Here is a 19,237-nt window from a genome sequence, read left to right as displayed (position 1 = left end):
GGGAGCAGAATAGCTCAGTGCCAAGGAGATTAGACACAACACTTAATTTATGGTACCTGAAAATAGTACAAAGACAAAATATCAAATGTTTAGACTGAGAAATATCACTCAATAAAATATATACAGTATGTTCAACATTTTGTGGAATAGTGAAAGAAATGGATGACAAGACAACTGATATTTATTGTGTATAAAAAAAAATAGTGTCTAGAGCGACTAATTCTGTTAGAAGTAAGTATAGGGAGGGGTGTGAAATACTGCATAGGAACAAACTGCAAAAATTTCAAGAAAATATCCAGGATGAATAAAAAGTAAAAATCTACTTACCTGGGGCTTCCTCCAGCTCCTGGCAGCCGTCCTGTGCTTTCGCCGCAGATCCGCTCCCAGCCAGTGGTCTGGAGTCCCCTCCGGTACAAGAGGCCTACTTGCGTTCCAGCGTGCAGGACACGTAGTCGCGCTGACGTCATCCAGACTGTACTGCGCAGTCATGCGCCTGCTTTAAGATCTGCGGGCGATTTCCAGCCGGTGCACACCATGTTCGCTGAAGCAGTAGGAAATCGCCACAGTCACAGAAGCAAAGTACCCAGTATAGACTTGTAGAGGAGAATTCCAACCAGCAGATGGAGCTGTGGAGTACAGAGGAACAAGTCCTCTGCACCGCCACAGATGCCAGGTTGAAATTACACGATTGAGCAACACTGAACAATATAAAGTAACAACTCAGAAGAAAGCAAAAACAGGGTCAGACAATATGAATGTCTACCAATCTAGTCGCGACCCTGCAACGGTAGACATATCACATCATAGCAGGCCAGAGTGAGAAAGCTAATCGCAAGAAAGGCGATTGCTATCAGCAACACAAGACTGAGCAAAGACAGAGCATGAATTAAGTAAGGAAGACACAGCAAATAACCACAATCTGAACGCCAAGGAAAATAACAAAAGAACTCGCTAAACGCGGTCCCCGCACGATATGCGCAACAGAGACAAGCGCGTTAACGGTACAGCCACCGCACGTTAAGCGCAACAGTGGCAAAACACACCAACCCTAACTAACAAATGAACACAGAAAACAACGACAGACAAATAACGCGAACGCTTGCTAATCGGTTGCCTCCCCCCAGACAACAGCAAGCGCCCGCGCCAGACAAAACAGACTGAAGGAGTAACCAGTAGCAACCGCAGCTAAGGTTACACTCCAAGAGTCAGACAAGGGAGATCCACTGCCTCTACCGCTAGGGCGAATGCGATCTAGGAACAGAACGATTCACTGTCATCCGCTGCTGGCGACAGTACAATCGCACAGACAAGACAAGACAGACAGAAGGAGTAATCAGTAGCAACCGCAGCTAAGGTTACACTCCAAGAGTCAGACAAGGGAGATCCACCGCCTCTAACGCTAGGGCAAATGCGATCTAAGAGCGAGACCAAACGATTCACTGTCAACCACCGCAGGTGACAGTACAATCGCAAGGACAGGACAAGACAGTACAGGAATAAACAGTACAAATAATACAGAACCTGACTGCACTATAGGAAATGCAGGGTGCACTCCCAAATAATAAACTGCAGTAGAATATTCGCAACAAGAAACAAAAGAGGCTGAGGTTCCAAGGTAAGTTTCCCTAATTAGGAACTATGTCAAGCAAGGAATTCTGGGAGGAAGTGATATTAATACTAGAAACCCTCAAAGGAAGCAGACAAGCAATTTGCATGACAAGTGGATGCAAATCAGTCAGCCTTGCAAACTGACAGAAAGGCCTCTTTTCCTTAGACTGAACCATGCAAACTGCATAGGAAACAACACAGTCCAAGGAATCAAGGCCAGCAGAGCGGATTTTGACACCTGCGCAGTACAGTCCGGATGACATCAGTGCTACTCAGTGAGCCGCATGGTGAAGCGCTAGCAGATGCAGACCTAGCAAGGTCGGCATCTGCACTGGAGAAGACCGGGAGCCACCGGAGCTGCAGCGATGGCACAGGACGGCTGCCGAGGCTGGAAGAAGCCCTAAGTAAGTAGATTTTTACTTTTTATTTATCCTGGACCTTCCCTTTAAGAAAAACATTCCTCAACATAAAATTGCAAGTAATTTGGGGAATTCAACATGTACAGTAACAAAATCATAAAGTTAGGGTTCACAGTAAGAAGGTCTGCACACCACTGTTCTGGAACTGTGTTTTTTGCACTATCACCAAACATGACATCTGAACATTTAACCAATGCAGGGTCCCCTTTGTTAAGGCACAGTACAGATCACATGTGCAGTGTGCAAACCTTCCTTAAGGTAGCCACTAACGATCCAATTTCTAGGGAAAGATCGTTCAAGCGATCAGATAATTCTGATCGGAAGAAAAATTGCTCACTACACCATCAACGAACCAATCTTTGCTTTCTATCTATCACAACCGACAAGAAAATCCCAATCCGACGACTATTTATATAATCATTTGTAATCGATTGTGCCTATCAACAGAGATAATTTACAACCAATCCGATCAGAATTTCTGAATGCTCAAATGACTTTTCGCTAGAAATTTGACTGTTAGTGGCCACCTTTACTTTAACTGGATTTCCACTTGCTACTGGTCCTGCACCCGCCATGTATTATGTAGTGTAGTGCATGTATCATTTGTGTAGGGCCAATTTAGGGGGAAGCCAATTAAGGCTTCTTTTCCATGGACTTTTGATAGGCAGTGAAATGGCTCTCAAACTCTCACAACTACCTGGTAACTGCTCACTGCTGCCTTGTAACTGCTCACTGCTGCCTGGTAACTGCTTGCTGAGCACACAGCTCAACAGTCTGTGGAAATGAGGCCCAACTTCTCTGTATGTTTATGGGATGTGGGAGGAAACCAGAGTGCCTGGTGGAAACCTAAGCAGGCACAGGGAGAACATACAAACTCCTTGCCAATGACGTCGGATTCAAACCGGGGACCCAGCGCTGCAAGGCGAGAGCACTAACCACTATGCCACCGTGCTGCCCAATCTAATGTAGCTCAGTGACATTGCATTGCATTTCATTTGCTTTCATATGCAAATTTCCATTTGGCATTTTTCAGCACAAGTGAATTGAACACAGAAAATGTGCATAAATATTCTTGTTTGCATGAAAACTTGTGAGGTTTTCATAAATTATCATCATTGGCAATTATGGAAAAATCTCAACACATACAAATGCATAAAAAAAATAAATCACAAAAACCCATGTGAATGTTCATGGAAAAAAGGATACAAAAAACAAACAGAACTATGCATGTGGACAATCCCATATATAAAATGTTAGGACAGGTGTGAACGATCCCTAAAAGATTCTAATGAAATCTCTGTAAGTGGGGACATGGCCAGACTAACATCTGCTGGCTGCGATCTTTAGCATCCTTAAAAGCAGACATAATTTAGTAGTGAAAATCACTGTGTTAATTCCGGAACACTTCCAAAACCCTTGTCTGTGAACACAGTTTATTGCTACATCCACAAATGCAAAAACAGGCATGATCCAAAAACTCCACCACTTTAAAGGTGGCCACACACGATACAATAAAATGATCCAATTTTACAGTAATTCGATAAAAACGATCGTATCTCTCGAAAAAATCGAAAGCTTTTTTTTTTCATTCGACTGAAAATTCCGATCGGATTTCCCGTTTTTTTCGATTTAAAACAATCCGGAATGCCAGATATTTCTCTTCAATTTCTACTAAAGATTGTATGGTGTGTGTTGGATTGTTAATTTATTAATATACACACCCAAGCAATTTTCTCTGAGTTTCCAATCATTTTTATCATAATTGGGGAAAGAATTGAACATAGGTGTGTGGTACATTGGTCATATTGCAATTCTTAAATTGAACAGATATTTAAAAAATTGTATGGTGTGTGGCCACCTTTACTGTTCTGGCTTGAAAGTAAAGGTGACCACACACGATACAATAAAATGATCAGATTTTATGGCAATTTGATAAATATGATAGGATCTCCCGAAAAAATTGAGGTTTTTTTTTCATTCGACTGAAAAATCCGATCGGATTTCCCGGGTTTTTTCGATTTTTATCGATCCGGAATGCTGGAAATTTTTATTCAACTTTTCTAAAGATTGTATGGTGTGTGTTAGATTGTCAATTTATTAATATACACACCCTAGCAATTTTCTCAGAGTTTCCAATCATTTTTATCATAATTGGGGAAAACGTTAATATGTGTGTGGTACAATGGTCATATTTTTTAAATGCTACAATCAGTCAGAAAAATGTATTGAAATTCTTGAATTGAACAGATATTTAAAAATTTGTATGGTGTGTGGCCACCTTTAGTTTGATCTGCCCTCATCACAATTAGCTTCTATGGGCTTCTCTGCATATGAAGATGGTTGTGTGACTAGCAAGAGTATGTGACTACTTCATGTTTTTTTTAAACCATTCATGTTTTTATGGGAGGGAGAGGTCTTATTTTACACAGGATTTGATGTGTCGGTATGTTGTTTTTTTTTAATTATTTGTTCTGAAGTTTATGAATAAAGGATTTTGGTAATTTTGTTCCTGTTATAGGCTGCCATACATGTTCTTTTTTTTGTAGGTAAATAAGGATGTTTGCAGTGGTGTACAGTGAATGTGTAGCTAACTGAAAAGAGACTATGTATGAATAGAAAATAGATGTATTTCCTGTTACTGACAAGTTCATCGTTTGTTGTAACCACAAAAAGTTGAGCTGCTGAAAAACCATACAGATAACAACCGTGTCTTGCTGAACCACTTGTTCCAGAAGCCACAGTGCATAGCGTTCACAAGAGATTATCCAGTACAGAGATCATCATATATGTAGAGTTATTATTACTAATTTATAAAGTGCCAACATATTCCATAGCATGAGTTTTAATGAATGAATGACATTAACACTATTATCAATGCAAATAATATTAGCATTAGTATATATGTGCATTAATTCTACAAACGAAAGTGCTTTTGTTCAGCTGTAATAACTACTTAATCAAAATATCTGTTGGATGTGGTAAAGACTGCATACCCTCAAACTAAATACAACCAAGCGTAGACCAGCTTATTAAAGGCAAGTGTGCATTTAAGAATTGTGCACCATGTACGGGTGATGAGATGCAGGCGAGACAAAGATACACATTCGAAGACGTCACTTCTGCAATGCATGAAATGGTAACCAGGGATGCAGAAATCCTCTCAAAGAGAAATGGGACAGGCGGGGAGAGTCCATTATTGTAGCCAGCCACATGGCTACTTAATATTCACTGCACTGCAGTGTTTACTTCCTGGAGCGGGACAGTGCCCAGAGGTGAGTAAATGACACAGGGCCCTGGGAGAAGGCACAATGGGAATGGAAGGAGGCACAGGTGGCGTGGATAAAGGCATCAAGGGATGGATAGAGGAACAGGGGGAACAGAGAGAGACAGTGGAATGGATGGACACACAGAGGGGACAGGATTGTACATAAGGGGCACAGGGGGGGTTCAAGGAGGCACAAGGGGACAAGAATGTATAGAGGGGCATAGAAAGGAGGCACAGAGTTGGCAGGGTGGGCACCAAAGGAAAGGAGGCGGGGAGAGGGGGCAGTAGGGAGACACCAGAGGCACATGGGGACAGAGATAGCACAGAGGGGGACACTGGAGGCATGGGGACAGAGGTATTGTTACAACTTATGGACACATTCATGTTAAGAATGAACCTACAGTACCTATCCTGTTCGTTAACCTGGGGTGTATGTATATTCTATATATATTATCACTTTTTGGAATGATTACTACTGCTTAATTATATGAAATTATGATGCAGCATTATATACATTTAAAAGAAGCTGTGCTCCATATTGCTATATAGGGCTGCCAGTCACATACATGAGTATACAGGCAAATGCTGCCTCCTGTGCATGTCTTACTCCCTGCTGTGTGTGCCCTCCCCTGTTTTATTGTTGCCTGCTATTGCTGCTGTATGAGAGCCCATGCCACAGCAAATGGAGGTGACATGCTTCTGTGATGTATGTGCAGTCACCCATCAATTCCTTTTCCCTTTGCTGCAGTTTACCATAAGGCTGCTTTCACAGTAAGACGTTACAGGCGCTCGTTAGAGCAGCCTGTAACGCAGCCCAACGCACAGCAATGAAAAATCAATGGGCTGTTCACAGTGCCTAGGTTGCGTTGCATTGTAACGCGGCACGTTTAAAGAAACTGCTGCATGCTGTATGTTATACGCGGCTTTAGCCCTGTTAGACTGTTTGCACATGCTCAGTAATATGTTTTTTTTTATATTATGAGGCAGGAGAGGAGGCGGGGAGAGTCCATTATTGTAGCCAGCCACATGGCTACTTAATATTCACTGCACTGCAGTGTTTACTTCCTGGAGCGGCCGGTGATTGGCTGGCGGGCCCACGTGATGCGGAGTGTTCGGATCACGTGGTCTCCGCAGTCACATAGGACAAAAAAGGCACACCAAGAGCTGCATAACGTCTTGGTAGCGTCCTCCTTCAACACCACCAGGCGTTGCATTAGGGGCACGTTATGCGACCTGTAACGGCTCCTAAAACGCAACGACCTGGTGGGAAAGAGGCCTCAAGCTTCAGACCCTGAGGGAATCCTAAAGGCAGTCAGCAGTGCAGTCAAAGTAACCTTTTGGATTGGTTGGCGAGTCCGCACACAGTCCAATTTCGATTGTATATACAATCGATACAATCTGGGCTCTCATATAGAGGCCAGGTCGCTGCCACCAATCCGCAATAAAGAGTGCAAATGCGCTAAGTCTAACTCTAGCTAAATCCTGTAGGAAAAAGGCTTAATTTGACAACCTTTCTAGAGATAGAAAAATAACAATATTAATATCAAAACTGTTATGGTAACGTCTCTTCGGAGATATGAATCCATTTAAGGAGATTTTTTCAGAACAGCACTTAGACGAACGATTTTTAATCGTTTATTTAAAGAAATAATGCAGAACAAAAATATAGCAATAGAATCAAATTGATAAAGAAATAATTAGGATTAAATGTAAAAATAGCTATTGATAATCTGAGCAATTTGTCAAGTTATTGTGTCCTTTGCGATAATAAGTCCAACAGAAGATATGAAGTCCAATTCTGGAAAGTTCTGTGGAATGGATATAAGTCCTTTGATAGAATGAAATGCCAATCCTTTGATGGTACCGATGGCTGGAGAAAAGACTCTTCTCTGTGTCCAGCAGTGTTGTTTTAACTCTTCAGCTACATACACATGAGGCACGGATGTCTGCAGTTGCATGGAGACAAGCAACAGTTGAAAGTCTCCAGCAACGACAGTTGTATACAAGCAACAATTGTATACACGCGGCAACAACCTGTCTGCAACATAGCGGAAACTGTTGCTCAGCAACTTCTGTCGCGGGTTCAATGAACTGTCGGACTCACAAGAGTTGCTAGAGACTAGCATACACACGGCCGCACCGACTTGAGACTAGGGACGGTTGCTGCAACAGCTGTTGCCGGGGATTGAACAAGTTAATCGCCTGGAGACAGCTTTGATTAGCAACAGTTGCTTGCGCGCGCCTCATACACATGGAGGAACTGTTGCCGCAACATGCGCGCGCCATGTGTTTCCAGCAACAGTTGTAGCCCGTGTGTATGGGCCTTTCCTCTGCCAGAGGGCGGAGTTGGAACAGGAGATGGGGGTGTGTGCCTTCTCCTGCCCTTTGTCATGACAAGCAGGAAGACTATACAATAACTGGAATGGTTATAATGCGGTGACAGCCGACTATAACCCACAGAGAGTGACACAGGTACGCTGCTAGCAGTCTCTGCGTCACACAGGTACCAAACCAAACACGTGTGTCCTGGGGTATTCCACTGTGGAACACACTGTTGCTTGCCTTCGGGAGGTGGTAGGGCCATGCTGAGTGGTCCCATCACACACAAATCATTTTTAATAATCGTCGGCTAATTTTGAAATGGCTAGCATTGAAAGAAAATGGATTAATTTAGTAAAATGTCTGAATGACTTATTCTTTCATATCAAGGTGAATTAAAAGTCATTTCTCTACTCTGGTTCAGGCTACGTGCAGGAATGTTGTCACCTAATGATGTTATGAGGGGTTCTGGTTGTCCAGGCATCCCCTTATCTTTACTAGAATGGGGAATCTTCCTGGAGGATCTTTATTGCCCCCCTGATAAATAACCTTTTTCCTGTGTGGATGGTCTGGTTTTAGGGTAAATGGCTTCTCTGAGTAAGTACAAACAAACACTCACATCCCCCCCAGTGCAGTGGTCTCCCACCCAGCATGGGTATGCATAAAAATACGCCCCAAAACACATTATACTATTTTCTCCAGAGTACGGCGATACCACATGTGTGACACTTTTTTGCAGCCTAAGTGCACTAAGGGGCCCAATGTCCTATGAGTACCTTTAGAATTTCACAGGTCATTATCAGTCATTTGGTTTCTAGACTACTCCTCACGCTTTAGGGCCCCTAAAATGCCAGGGCATTATAGGAACCCCGCAAGTGACCCCATTTTAGAAAGAAGACACCCCAAGGTATTCCGTTAGGAGTATGGCGAGTTCATAGAAGATTTTATTTTTTGTCACAAGTTAGCGGAAATTGATTTTTATGGTTTTTTTTTTCACAAAGTGTCATATTCCACTAACTTGTGACAAAAAAATAAAATCTTCTATGAACTCACCATACTCCTAATGGAATACCTTGGGGTGTCTTCTTTCTAAAATGGGGTCACTCGTGGGGTTCCTATACTGCCCTGGCATTTTAGGGGCCCTAAACTGTGAGGAGTAGTCTAGAAACCAAATGCCTCAAAATGACCTGTGAATAGGACGTTGGGCCCCTTAGCGCACCTAGGCTGCAAAAAAGTGTCACTCATGTGGTATTGCTGTACTCAGGAGAAATAGCATAATGTGCTTTGGGGTGTACACATACCCATGCTGGGTGGGAGAAATATGTCTGTAAATGGACAATTGTGTGTAAAAAAAAAAAAAAAACACAATATTTTCATTTACAGAGATATTTCTCCCACCCAGCATGGGTATGTGTAAAAATACACCCCAAAACACATTATACTACTTCTCCTGAGTATGGCGATACCACGTGTGACACTTTTTTGCAGCCTAGGTGCGCTAAGGGGCCCAACGTCCTATTCACAGGTCATTTTGAGGCATTTGGTTTCTAAACTGCTCCTCACGGTTTAGGGCCCATAAAATGCCAGGGCAGTATAGGAGCCCCACAAGTGACCTCATTTTAGAAAGAAGACACCCCAAGGTATTCCGTTAGGAGTATGGTGAGTTCATAGAAGATTTTATTTTCATTGCATAATTGTGTTCTTTTCATATTGTTTATAGGGCATTCCTCAAGCCAAATACTTTTTTTTGTTTTGTTTTAATACTCTAATTCCCTACAAACTAAACAAGCCTCGCCCACAGCTTTTCAGAGAGCCTTGGCACTCAGTCCCAGGTAGCAGGGGCTTATGGGAGCTCAGTCTGGGCAGGAGGAGGAGGAGGATACTAGCCATTGATTGATTGAAACTTAAGTGAAAATGAACTGAGAAACAATGGTGTCTATTTTCCTACTCCTAAAAAGGACTTAGATAGGCCACGGTTTTATGTTATGTTTAGAAACTTAAAGGAATCTTTAGCCAAAATGAACAAAATCCGCTTTACCTACCTGGGGCTTTCTCCAGCCCCTTGCAGCGGACTGCCCCGCGCTGAACGCTCCGCTCTCCACGCCTGCGCAGTAAGCCGCAGACAACTTTCGGCTTGATTGACAGCGGCGCTTCACGCAGGCGCAGTAAGGACGACCTCGAGGTCGGCCTCTGCACTGTGCTGGGAGCACAGGATGGTGATGGAGAGCAGAGCGGTCAGCGTGGGACAGTCCGCTGCAAGGGGCTGGAGAAAGCCCCAGGTAAGTAAAGCAGATTTTTTTCATTTTGGCTGATGATTCCTTTAAAGTAGATTTATTGTTTTGTCTCAGCTCAATGAAACATCTGTTCAATGTCTCAGAGTGCTGAAATATATATTTTATCTATGCCCTGCTTTCAGAAGCCCAGTTATCAGTCAGGAAAGTATTTTATGGCTGTAATTCCTTATCAGTGAGGGACGCTATAGTCTGACTGGGTCCCGACTTGTAACGATTGTGGAACTTTCTCTGTGATCAGCGCACAACGCATGCGCTGATACGGCGGAAATCCTCCACAAGCGTATATTTGCAGGCACCCAGCAAAAGGTGCTACGCACCCGTAGAGGGAAATTCCTGTCGGCAGATGGCGCTGGGGAGTGCAGAGGAACCAATCCTCTGTACCTCCACAAATGCCAGACAGGAATTGTACGAAGCGCAGAACGCAATCGCAAGAGAGGCGATTGCGAATGAGAACGAGCAAAGGGACAGGTTGTATGTGTGTGCGCCAACCTAGTCGCCACCCCGCGACAGTGCACACACAACAGCAGATATGAAATAGGAACGCGATCGCGAGAGGTGCGATCGCCAGAAGTGACACAAGGCAGATCAGAACAGAATACGAGGTTAGCAAAGGCACAGCAAATAATACAATGAGAATAACAAGGAAAATAACAAACGCTAACTGAATGCGAACACCGCACTCATTCGCAACAGTGCACGCGTTCGTGCGCGGTCTCCACGTGATAAGCACAATAGAGACAAGCACGCCTAACTAACCAAGACAAGACAAACATGTAACAGAGGACGCGAGCACTTGCTTAACGGTTACCTCACCGAGCCTCCAGCAAGCGTTCATAGCAGACAAGACAGACACACGAAAACAGGGACAAGCGAGAGATAGGATCCACAGCACTAGCCAAAGTGGCTAGTGCGATCCAGGTACAGAGTAGCAGAACAGAAGGATCCACAGCACTAGCGGAAAGTGGCTAGCGCGATCCCAGGAGACAGAACAGAAGGATCCACAGCGCTAGCGAAAGTGGCTAGCGCGATCCAGGTACAGATTAGCAGAACAGAAGGATCCACATACTAGCGGAAAGTGGCTAGCGCGATCCAAGGAGACAGAACAGAAGGATCCACAGCGCTAGCGCAAGATGCTAGCTCGATCCAAGTGAGACAGATCAGAAGAGATAGCTGGTAGCAACCGCTGCACCAGCTATACTCCAAGAACAGAGATCAGAACCATTTCCTGTCGACCACCGCTGGGACAGGACAACAGCAACAGAACAAACAAACAGATAAACAATCCTAACTGCACTAGGGAATCAGCCTAGCACAGTTTCCAGGAATTACTCTAAGCTGATCTTCAAACAAAGAGCATGGCTGACACTCTCCAGAGTGTTTCACAGGAAGACTCCTTATGATCAGCAAAGCATTGTGGGAAATACATAGTACTTATAGTACACGCCTCCAATGAATGTGGCCAGGCAATTTGCATGACAACGTATGCAAATTCCTCAGCAAGCACAAGCTGCAAAACTGACAGAAGCTCTTCTTTCCAGAGTCCTGCAGCATGCAAACCTAAACAATGGTCAAAAAACTGCCTGCCTACACAGGCAGCCGAGCAGATCATCACACGACTGGAGAAAAACTATTAGTTGCATAGCTGAATAATAACGCTTTCAGGCAGAGAAAGCAGCATTTTTTTGTGTGCTTGGCACTAGTGTTGGGCGAACAGTGTTCGCCACTGTTCGGGTTCTGCAGAACATCACCCTGTTCGGGTGATGTTCGGGTTCGGCCGAACACCTGATGGTGTTCGGCCAAACTGTTCGGCCATATGGCCGAACTAAGAGCGCATGGCCGAACGTTACCCGAATGTTCGGCTAGCGCTGTGATTGGCCGAACGGGTCACGTGTAGTGTTGGGCGAACATCTAGATGTTCGGGTTCGGGCCGAACATGGCCGAACTCCGAACATAATGGAAGTCAATGGGGACCCGAACTTTTGTGCTTTGTAAAGCCTCCTTATATGCTACATACCCCAAATTTACAGGGTATGTGCACCTTGGGAGTGGGTACAAGAGGAAAAAAAATTTAGCAAAAAGAGCTTATAGTTTTTGAGAAAATCGATTTTAAAGTTTCAAAGGGAAAACTGTCTTTTAAATGCGGGAAATGTCTGTTTTCTTTGCACAGGTAACATGCTTTTTGTCGGCATGCAGTCATAAATGTAATACATATAAGAGGTTCCAGGAAAAGGGACCGGTAACGCTAACCCAGCAGCAGCACACGTGATGGAACAGGAGGAGGGTGGCGCAGGAGGAGAAGGCCACGCTTTGAGACACAACAACCCAGGCCTTGCATGAGGACAAGAAGCGTGCGGATAGCAATTTGCATTTTGTCGCCATGCAGTCATAAATGTAATACAGATGAGAGGTTCAATAATCAGGGACCGGAAACGCTAACCCATCACAGATGTTCATTGTTCATGTTACTTGGTTGGGGTCCGGGAGTGTTGCATAGTCGTTTCCAATCCAGGATTGATTCATTTTAATTTGAGTCAGACGGTCTGCATTTTCTGTGGAGAGGCGGATACGCCGCCGATCTGTGACGATGCCTCCGGCAGCACTGAAACAACGTTCCGACATAACGCTGGCTGCCGGGCAAGCCAGCACCTCTATTGCGTACATTGCCAGTTTGTGCCAGGTGTCTAGCTTCGATACCCAATAGTTGAAGGGTGCAGATGGATTGTTCAACACAGCTACGCCATCTGACATGTAGTCCTTGACCATCTTCTCCAGGCGATCGGTGTTGGAGGTGGATCTGCACGCTTGCTGTTCTGTGTGCTGCTGCTTGGGTGTCAGAAAATTTCCCACTCCAAGGACACTGCCGATACCATTCCCTTTTGGGCACTAGCTGCGGCTTGTGTTGTTTGCTGCCCTCCTGGTCGTCCTGGGTTTGCGGAAGTCAGTCTGTCGGCGTACAACTGGCTAGAGGAGGGGGAGGATGTCAATCTCCTCGTCTCCACAAGGGCCTGCTGGTATTCTTCCATTTTGACCTGTCTGGCTCTTTCTTCAAGCAGTTTTGGAACATTGTGTTTGTACCGTGGATCCAAAAGGGTATAAACCCAGTAATTGGTGTTGTCCAGAATGCGCACAATGCGTGGGTCGCCTTCAATGCAGTCCTAGGCCGAAGAGGTCATAGCCTAGGGTCACAAAACCTGTTTATTTGGGCAATTTCAATGGTGGCGAGTCTGACGTACATAAATCGCAGCAATGGCCGTTAGCAACGTCTGAATCTCACGAAATGTCTCATGCAGGTAGAAGACATATTGTTAGACTTGGGCTCCAAAGATGGGTTCCCTACATCTCTGCAAACCAGAGTTACAGGGCTCCAAATTTGGTAAAATCCCCCATAGGCTTTCATTGGGCCTCCTATTTACAGTTCCAAAATCTCACATCTTTTCAAAGGGCAATTACTCAACAGTGGCAAATTTTCTAGCATTGTAGGGACCCTTAGGGGGAACATGACTGGTGAGTTTCGGGCCCCTAGGCCAAAGAGGTCATAGCCTAGGGTCACAAAAACCTGTTTATTTGGGCTATTTCAATGGTAGTGATGGTGACGTACATAAATCGCAGCAATGGCCGTTAGCAAAGTCTGAATCTCACGAAATGTCTCATGCAGGTAGAAGACATATTGTTAGACTTGGATTCCAAAGATGGGGTCCCTACATCTCTGCAAACCAGAGTTACAGGGGTCCAAAATTGGTAAAATCCCCCATAGGATTTCATTGCCTCCCTATTTCACTTTCCAAAATCTCACATCTTTTCAAAGGGCAATGGCTCAGCAGTACCAAATTTTCTAGCATTGTAGGGACGCTTAGGGGGAACATGACTGGTGAGTTTCGGGCCCCTAGGCCGAAGAGGTCATAGCCTAGGGTCACAAAAACCTGTTTATTTGGGCTATTTCAATGGTAGTGATGGTGACGTACATAAATCGCAGCAATGGCCGTTAGCAAAGTCTGAATCTCACGAAATGTCTCATGCAGGTAGAAGACATATTGTTAGACTTGGATTCCAAAGATGGGGTCCCTACATCTCTGCAAACCAGAGTTACAGGGGTCCAAAATTGGTAAAAACCCCCATAGGATTTCATTGCCTCCCTATTTCACTTTCCAAAATCTCACATCTTTCCAAAGGGCAATGGCTCAGCAGTACCAAATTTCTAGCATTGTAGGGACCCTTAGGGGGAACATGACTGGTGAGTTTCGGGCCCCTAGGCCGAAGAGGTCATAGCCTAGGGTCACAAAAACCTGTTTATTTGGGCTATTTCAATGGTAGTGATGGTGGCGTACATAAATCTCAGCAATGGCCGTTAGCAAAGTCTGAATCTCACGAAATGTCTCATGCAGGTAGAAGACATATTGTTAGACTTGGATTCCAAAGATGGGGTCCCTACATCTCTGCAAACCAGAGTTACAGGGGTCCAAAATTGGTAAAATCCCCCATAGGATTTCATTGCCTCCCTATTTCACTTTCCAAAATCTCACATCTTTTCAAAGGGCAATGGCTCAGCAGTACCAAATTTTCTAGCATTGTAGGGACCCTTAGGGGGAACATGACTGGTGAGTTTCGGGCCCCTAGGCTGAAGAGGTCATAGCCTAGGGTCACAAAAACCTGTTTATTTGGGCTATTTCAATGGTAGTGATGGTGACGTACATAAATCGCCGCAATGGCCGTTAGCAAAGTCTGAATCTCACGAAATGTCTCATGCAGGTAGAAGACATATAGTTAGACTTGGATTCCAAAGATGGGGTCCCTACATCTCTGCAAACCAGAGTTACAGGGGTCCAAAATTGGTAAAATCCCCCATAGGATTTCATTGCCTCCCTATTTCACTTTCCAAAATCTCACATCTTTTCAAAGGGCAATGGCTCAGCAGTACCAAATTTTCTAGCATTGTAGGGACCCTTAGGGGGAACATGACTGGTGAGTTTCGGGCCCCTAGGCTGAAGAGGTCATAGCCTAGGGTCACAAAAACCTGTTTATTTGGGCTATTTCAATGGTAGTGATGGTGGCGGACATAAATCTCAGCCATGGCCGTTAGCAACGTCTGAATCTCACGAAATGTCTCATGCAGGTAGAAGACATATTGTTAGACTTGGATTCCAAAGATGGGGTCCCTACATCTCTGCAAACCAGAGTTACAGGGGTCCAAAATTGGTAAAATCCCCCATAGGATTTCATTGCCTCCCTATTTCACTTTCCAAAATCTCACATCTTTTCAAAGGGCAATGGCTCAGCAGTACCAAATTTTCTAGCATTGTAGGGACCCTTAGGGGGATCATGACTGGTGAGTTTTGCCACTGCTGAGCCATTGCCCTTTGAAATGGTGTGAGATTTTGGAACGGTAAATATGAGGCCCAATGAAATCCTATGGGGGATTTTACCAATTTTGGACCCCTGTAACTCTGGTTTGCAGAGATGTAGGGACCCCATCTTTGGAATCCAAGTCTAACAATATGTCTTCTACCTGCATGAGACATTTCGTGAGATTCAGACGTTGCTAACGGCCATGGCTGAGATTTATGTACGCCACCATCACTACCATTGAAATAGCCCAAATAAACAGGTTTTTGTGACCCTAGGCTATGACCTCTTCGGCCTAGGGGCCCGAAACTCACCAGTCATGTTCCCCCTAAGGGTCCCTACAATGCTAGAAAATTTGGTACTGCTGAGCCATTGCCCTTTGAAAAGATGTGAGATTTTGGAAAGTGAAATAGGGAGGTAATGAAATCCTATGGGGGATTTTACCAATTTTGGACCCCTGTAATTCTGGTTTGCAGAGATGTAGGGACCCCATCTTTGGAATCCAAGTCTAACAATATGTCTTCTACCTGCATGAGACATTTCGTGAGATTCAGACGTTGCTAACGGCCATGGCTGAGATTTATGTACGCCACCATCACTACCATTGAAATAGCCCAAATAAACAGGTTTTTGTGACCCTAGGCTATGACCTCTTCGGCCTAGGGGCCCGAAACTCACCAGTCATGTTCCCCCTAAGGGTCCCTACAATGCTAGAAAATTTGGTACTGCTGAGCCATTGCCCTTTGAAAAGATGTGAGATTTTGGAAAGTTAAATAGGGAGGCAATGAAATCCTATGGGGGATTTTACCAATTTTGGACCCCTGTAACTCTGGTTTGCAGAGATGTAGGGACCCCATCTTTGGAATCCAAGTCTAAAAATATGTCTTCTACCTGCATGAGACATTTCATGAGATTCAGACTTTGCTAACGGCCATTGCTGCGATTTATGTACGCCACCATCACTACCATTGAAATAGCCCAAATAAACAGGTTTTTGTGACCCTAGGCTATGACCTCTTCGGCCTAGGGGCCCGAAACTCACCAGTCATGTTCCCCCTAAGGGTCCCTACAATGCTAGAAAATTTGGTACTGCTGAGCCATTGCCCTTTGAAAAGATGTGAGATTTTGGAAAGTGAAATAGGGAGGTAATGAAATCCTATGGGGGATTTTACCAATTTTGGACCCCTGTAACTCTGGTTTGCAGAGATGTAGGGACCCCATCTTTGGAACCCAAGTCTAACAATATGTCTTCTACCTGCATGAGACATTTCGTCAGATTCAGACGTTGCTAACGGCCATGGCTGAGATTTATGTATGCCACCATCACTACCATTGAAATAGCCCAAATAAACAGGATTTTGTGACCCTAGGCTATGACCTCTTCGGCCTAGGGGCCCGAAACTCACCAGTCATGTTCCCCCTAAGGGTCCCTACAATGCTAGAAAATTTGGTACTGCTGAGCCATTGCCCTTTGAAAAGATGTGAGATTTTGGATCGTGAAATAGGGAGGCAATGAAATCCTATGGGGGATTTTACCAATTTTGGACCCCTGTAACTCTGGTTTGCAGAGATGTAGAGACCCAATCTTTGGAATCCAAGTCTAACAATATGTCTTCTACCTGCATGAGACATTTCGTGAGATTCAGACTTTGCTAACGGCCATTGCTGCGATTTATGTACGTCACCATTACTACCATTGAAATAGCCCAAATAAACAGGTTTTTGTGACCCTAGGCTATGACCTCTTCGGCCTAGGGGCCCGAAACTCACCAGTCATGTTCCCCCTAAGGGTCCCTACAATGCTAGAAAATTTGCCACTGCTGAGTAATTGCCCTTTGAAAAGATGTGAGATTTTGGAACTGTAAATAGGAGGCCCAATGAAAGCCTATGGGGGATTTTACCAAATTTGGAGCCCTGTAACTCTGGTTTGCAGATATGTAGGGAACCCATCTTTGGAGCCCAAGTCTAACAATATGTCTTCTACCTGCATGAGACATTTCGTGAGATTCAGACGTTGCTAACGGCCATTGCTGCGATTTATGTACGTTAGACTCGCCACCATTGAAATTGCCCAAATAAACAGGTTTTGTGACCCTAGGCTATGACCTCTTCGGCCTAGGACTACATTGAACGCGACCCACGCATTGTGCGCATTCTGGACAACACCAATTACTGGGTTTATACCCTTCTGGATCCATGGTACAAACACAATGTTCCAAAACTGCTTGAAGAAAGAGCCAGACAGGTCAAAATGGAAGAATACCAGCAGGCCCTTGTGGAGACTTTAGAGAGGAGATTGACATCCTCCCCCTCCTCTAGCCAGTTGTACGCCGACAGACTGACTTCCGCAAACCCAGGACGACCAGGAGGGCAGCAAACAACACAAGCCGCAGCTAGTGCCCAAAAGGGAATGGTATCGGCAGTGTCCTTGGAGTGGGAAAATTTTCTGACACCCAAGCAGCAGCACACAGAACAGCAAGCGTGCAGATCCACCTCCAACACCGATCGCCTGGAGAAGATGGTCAAGGACTACATGTCAGATGGCGTAGCTGTGTTGAACAATCCATCTGCACCCTTCAACTATTGGGTATCGAAGCTAGACACCTGGCACAAACTGGCAATGTACGCAATAGAGGTGCTGGCTTGCCCGGCAGCCAGCGTTATGTCGGAACGCTGTTTCAGTGCTGCCGGAGGCATCGTCACAGATCGGCGGAGTATCCGCCTCTCCACAGAAAATGCAGACCGTCTGACTCAAATTAAAATGAATCAATCCTGGATTGGAAACGACTATGCAACACTCCCGGACCCCAACCAAGTAACATGAACAATGAACATCTGTGATGGGTTAGCGTTTCCGGTCCCTGTTTATTGAACCTCTCATCTGTATTACATTTATGACTGCATGGCGACAAAATGCAAATTGCTATCCGCACGCTTCTTGTCCTCATGCAAGGCCTGGGTTGTTGTGTCTCAAAGCGTGGCCTTCTCCTCCTGCGCCACCCTCCTCCTGTTCCATCACGTGTGCTGCTGCTGGGTTAGCGTTACCGGTCCCTTTTCCTGGAACCTCTTATATGTATTACATTTATGACTGCATGCCGACAAAAAGCATGTTACCTGTGCAAAGAAAACAGACATTTCCCGCATTTAAAAGACAGTTTTCCCTTTGAAACTTTAAAATCGATTTTCTCAAAAACTATAAGCTCTTTTTGCTAAAAATTTTTTCCCTCTTGTACTCACTCCCAAGGTGCACATACCCTGTAAATTTGGGGTATGTAGCATGTAAGGAGGCTTTACAAAGCACAAAAGTTCGGGTCCCCATTGACTTCCATTATGTTCGGAGTTCGGGTCGAACACCCGAACATCGCGGCCATGTTCGGCCTGTTCGGCCCGAACCCGAACATCTAGATGTTCGCCCAACACTACTTGGCACTAAACATCCACATCTCTATCTTATGTCATGTTACTTAAGCTTCCCTTTACTACAAAGCGCTCTGGCCCCTCCCTAATTAGAGTAAAGGTGGCCATCCACTTATCGGTCTCCCATCCATATCCTGCAGGTTCTGAGCACTAATCAAATCTTGCTTTACGTCCATAATCAATTAAAATCAACTGACGATCAGGTCTGATACTGCTCAGTTACAGGATGACCAATGTGTTAGACACGTGAGTGTAAGCTCCACTGCCTACTCTGCGTGACCTGGGGGGGGCTGAAATATATGTCTGGCCTGTGGAAGAATTCAAACCTTCTCAGATCACATTTCTGAGAAGGATCTATCGGATGTTCAAATCTGGTGGCCATCTATAGCAATAGGGGTTGCAGAGATTGCGACTGCAACGGGGCCCTTGGGCCAGAGGGGCCGCTAAGGGCCCTGCCTCAACTTCAGTATTAGCGCTCTATTGGTCCTGTGCTCATAATAATCACGTCAATAGATACTTTGAATAGCAGTAATCATTAACAAACTGTTCCCCATCCCCTTCTTGCACCTCTGACA

Source organism: Hyperolius riggenbachi, chromosome 5 (assembly GCF_040937935.1).
Source record: "Hyperolius riggenbachi isolate aHypRig1 chromosome 5, aHypRig1.pri, whole genome shotgun sequence".
Lineage (NCBI taxonomy): Eukaryota > Metazoa > Chordata > Amphibia > Anura > Hyperoliidae > Hyperolius > Hyperolius riggenbachi.
The sequence above is the reverse complement of the archived record's forward strand: the minus strand, read 5'-3'. Positions refer to the sequence as shown.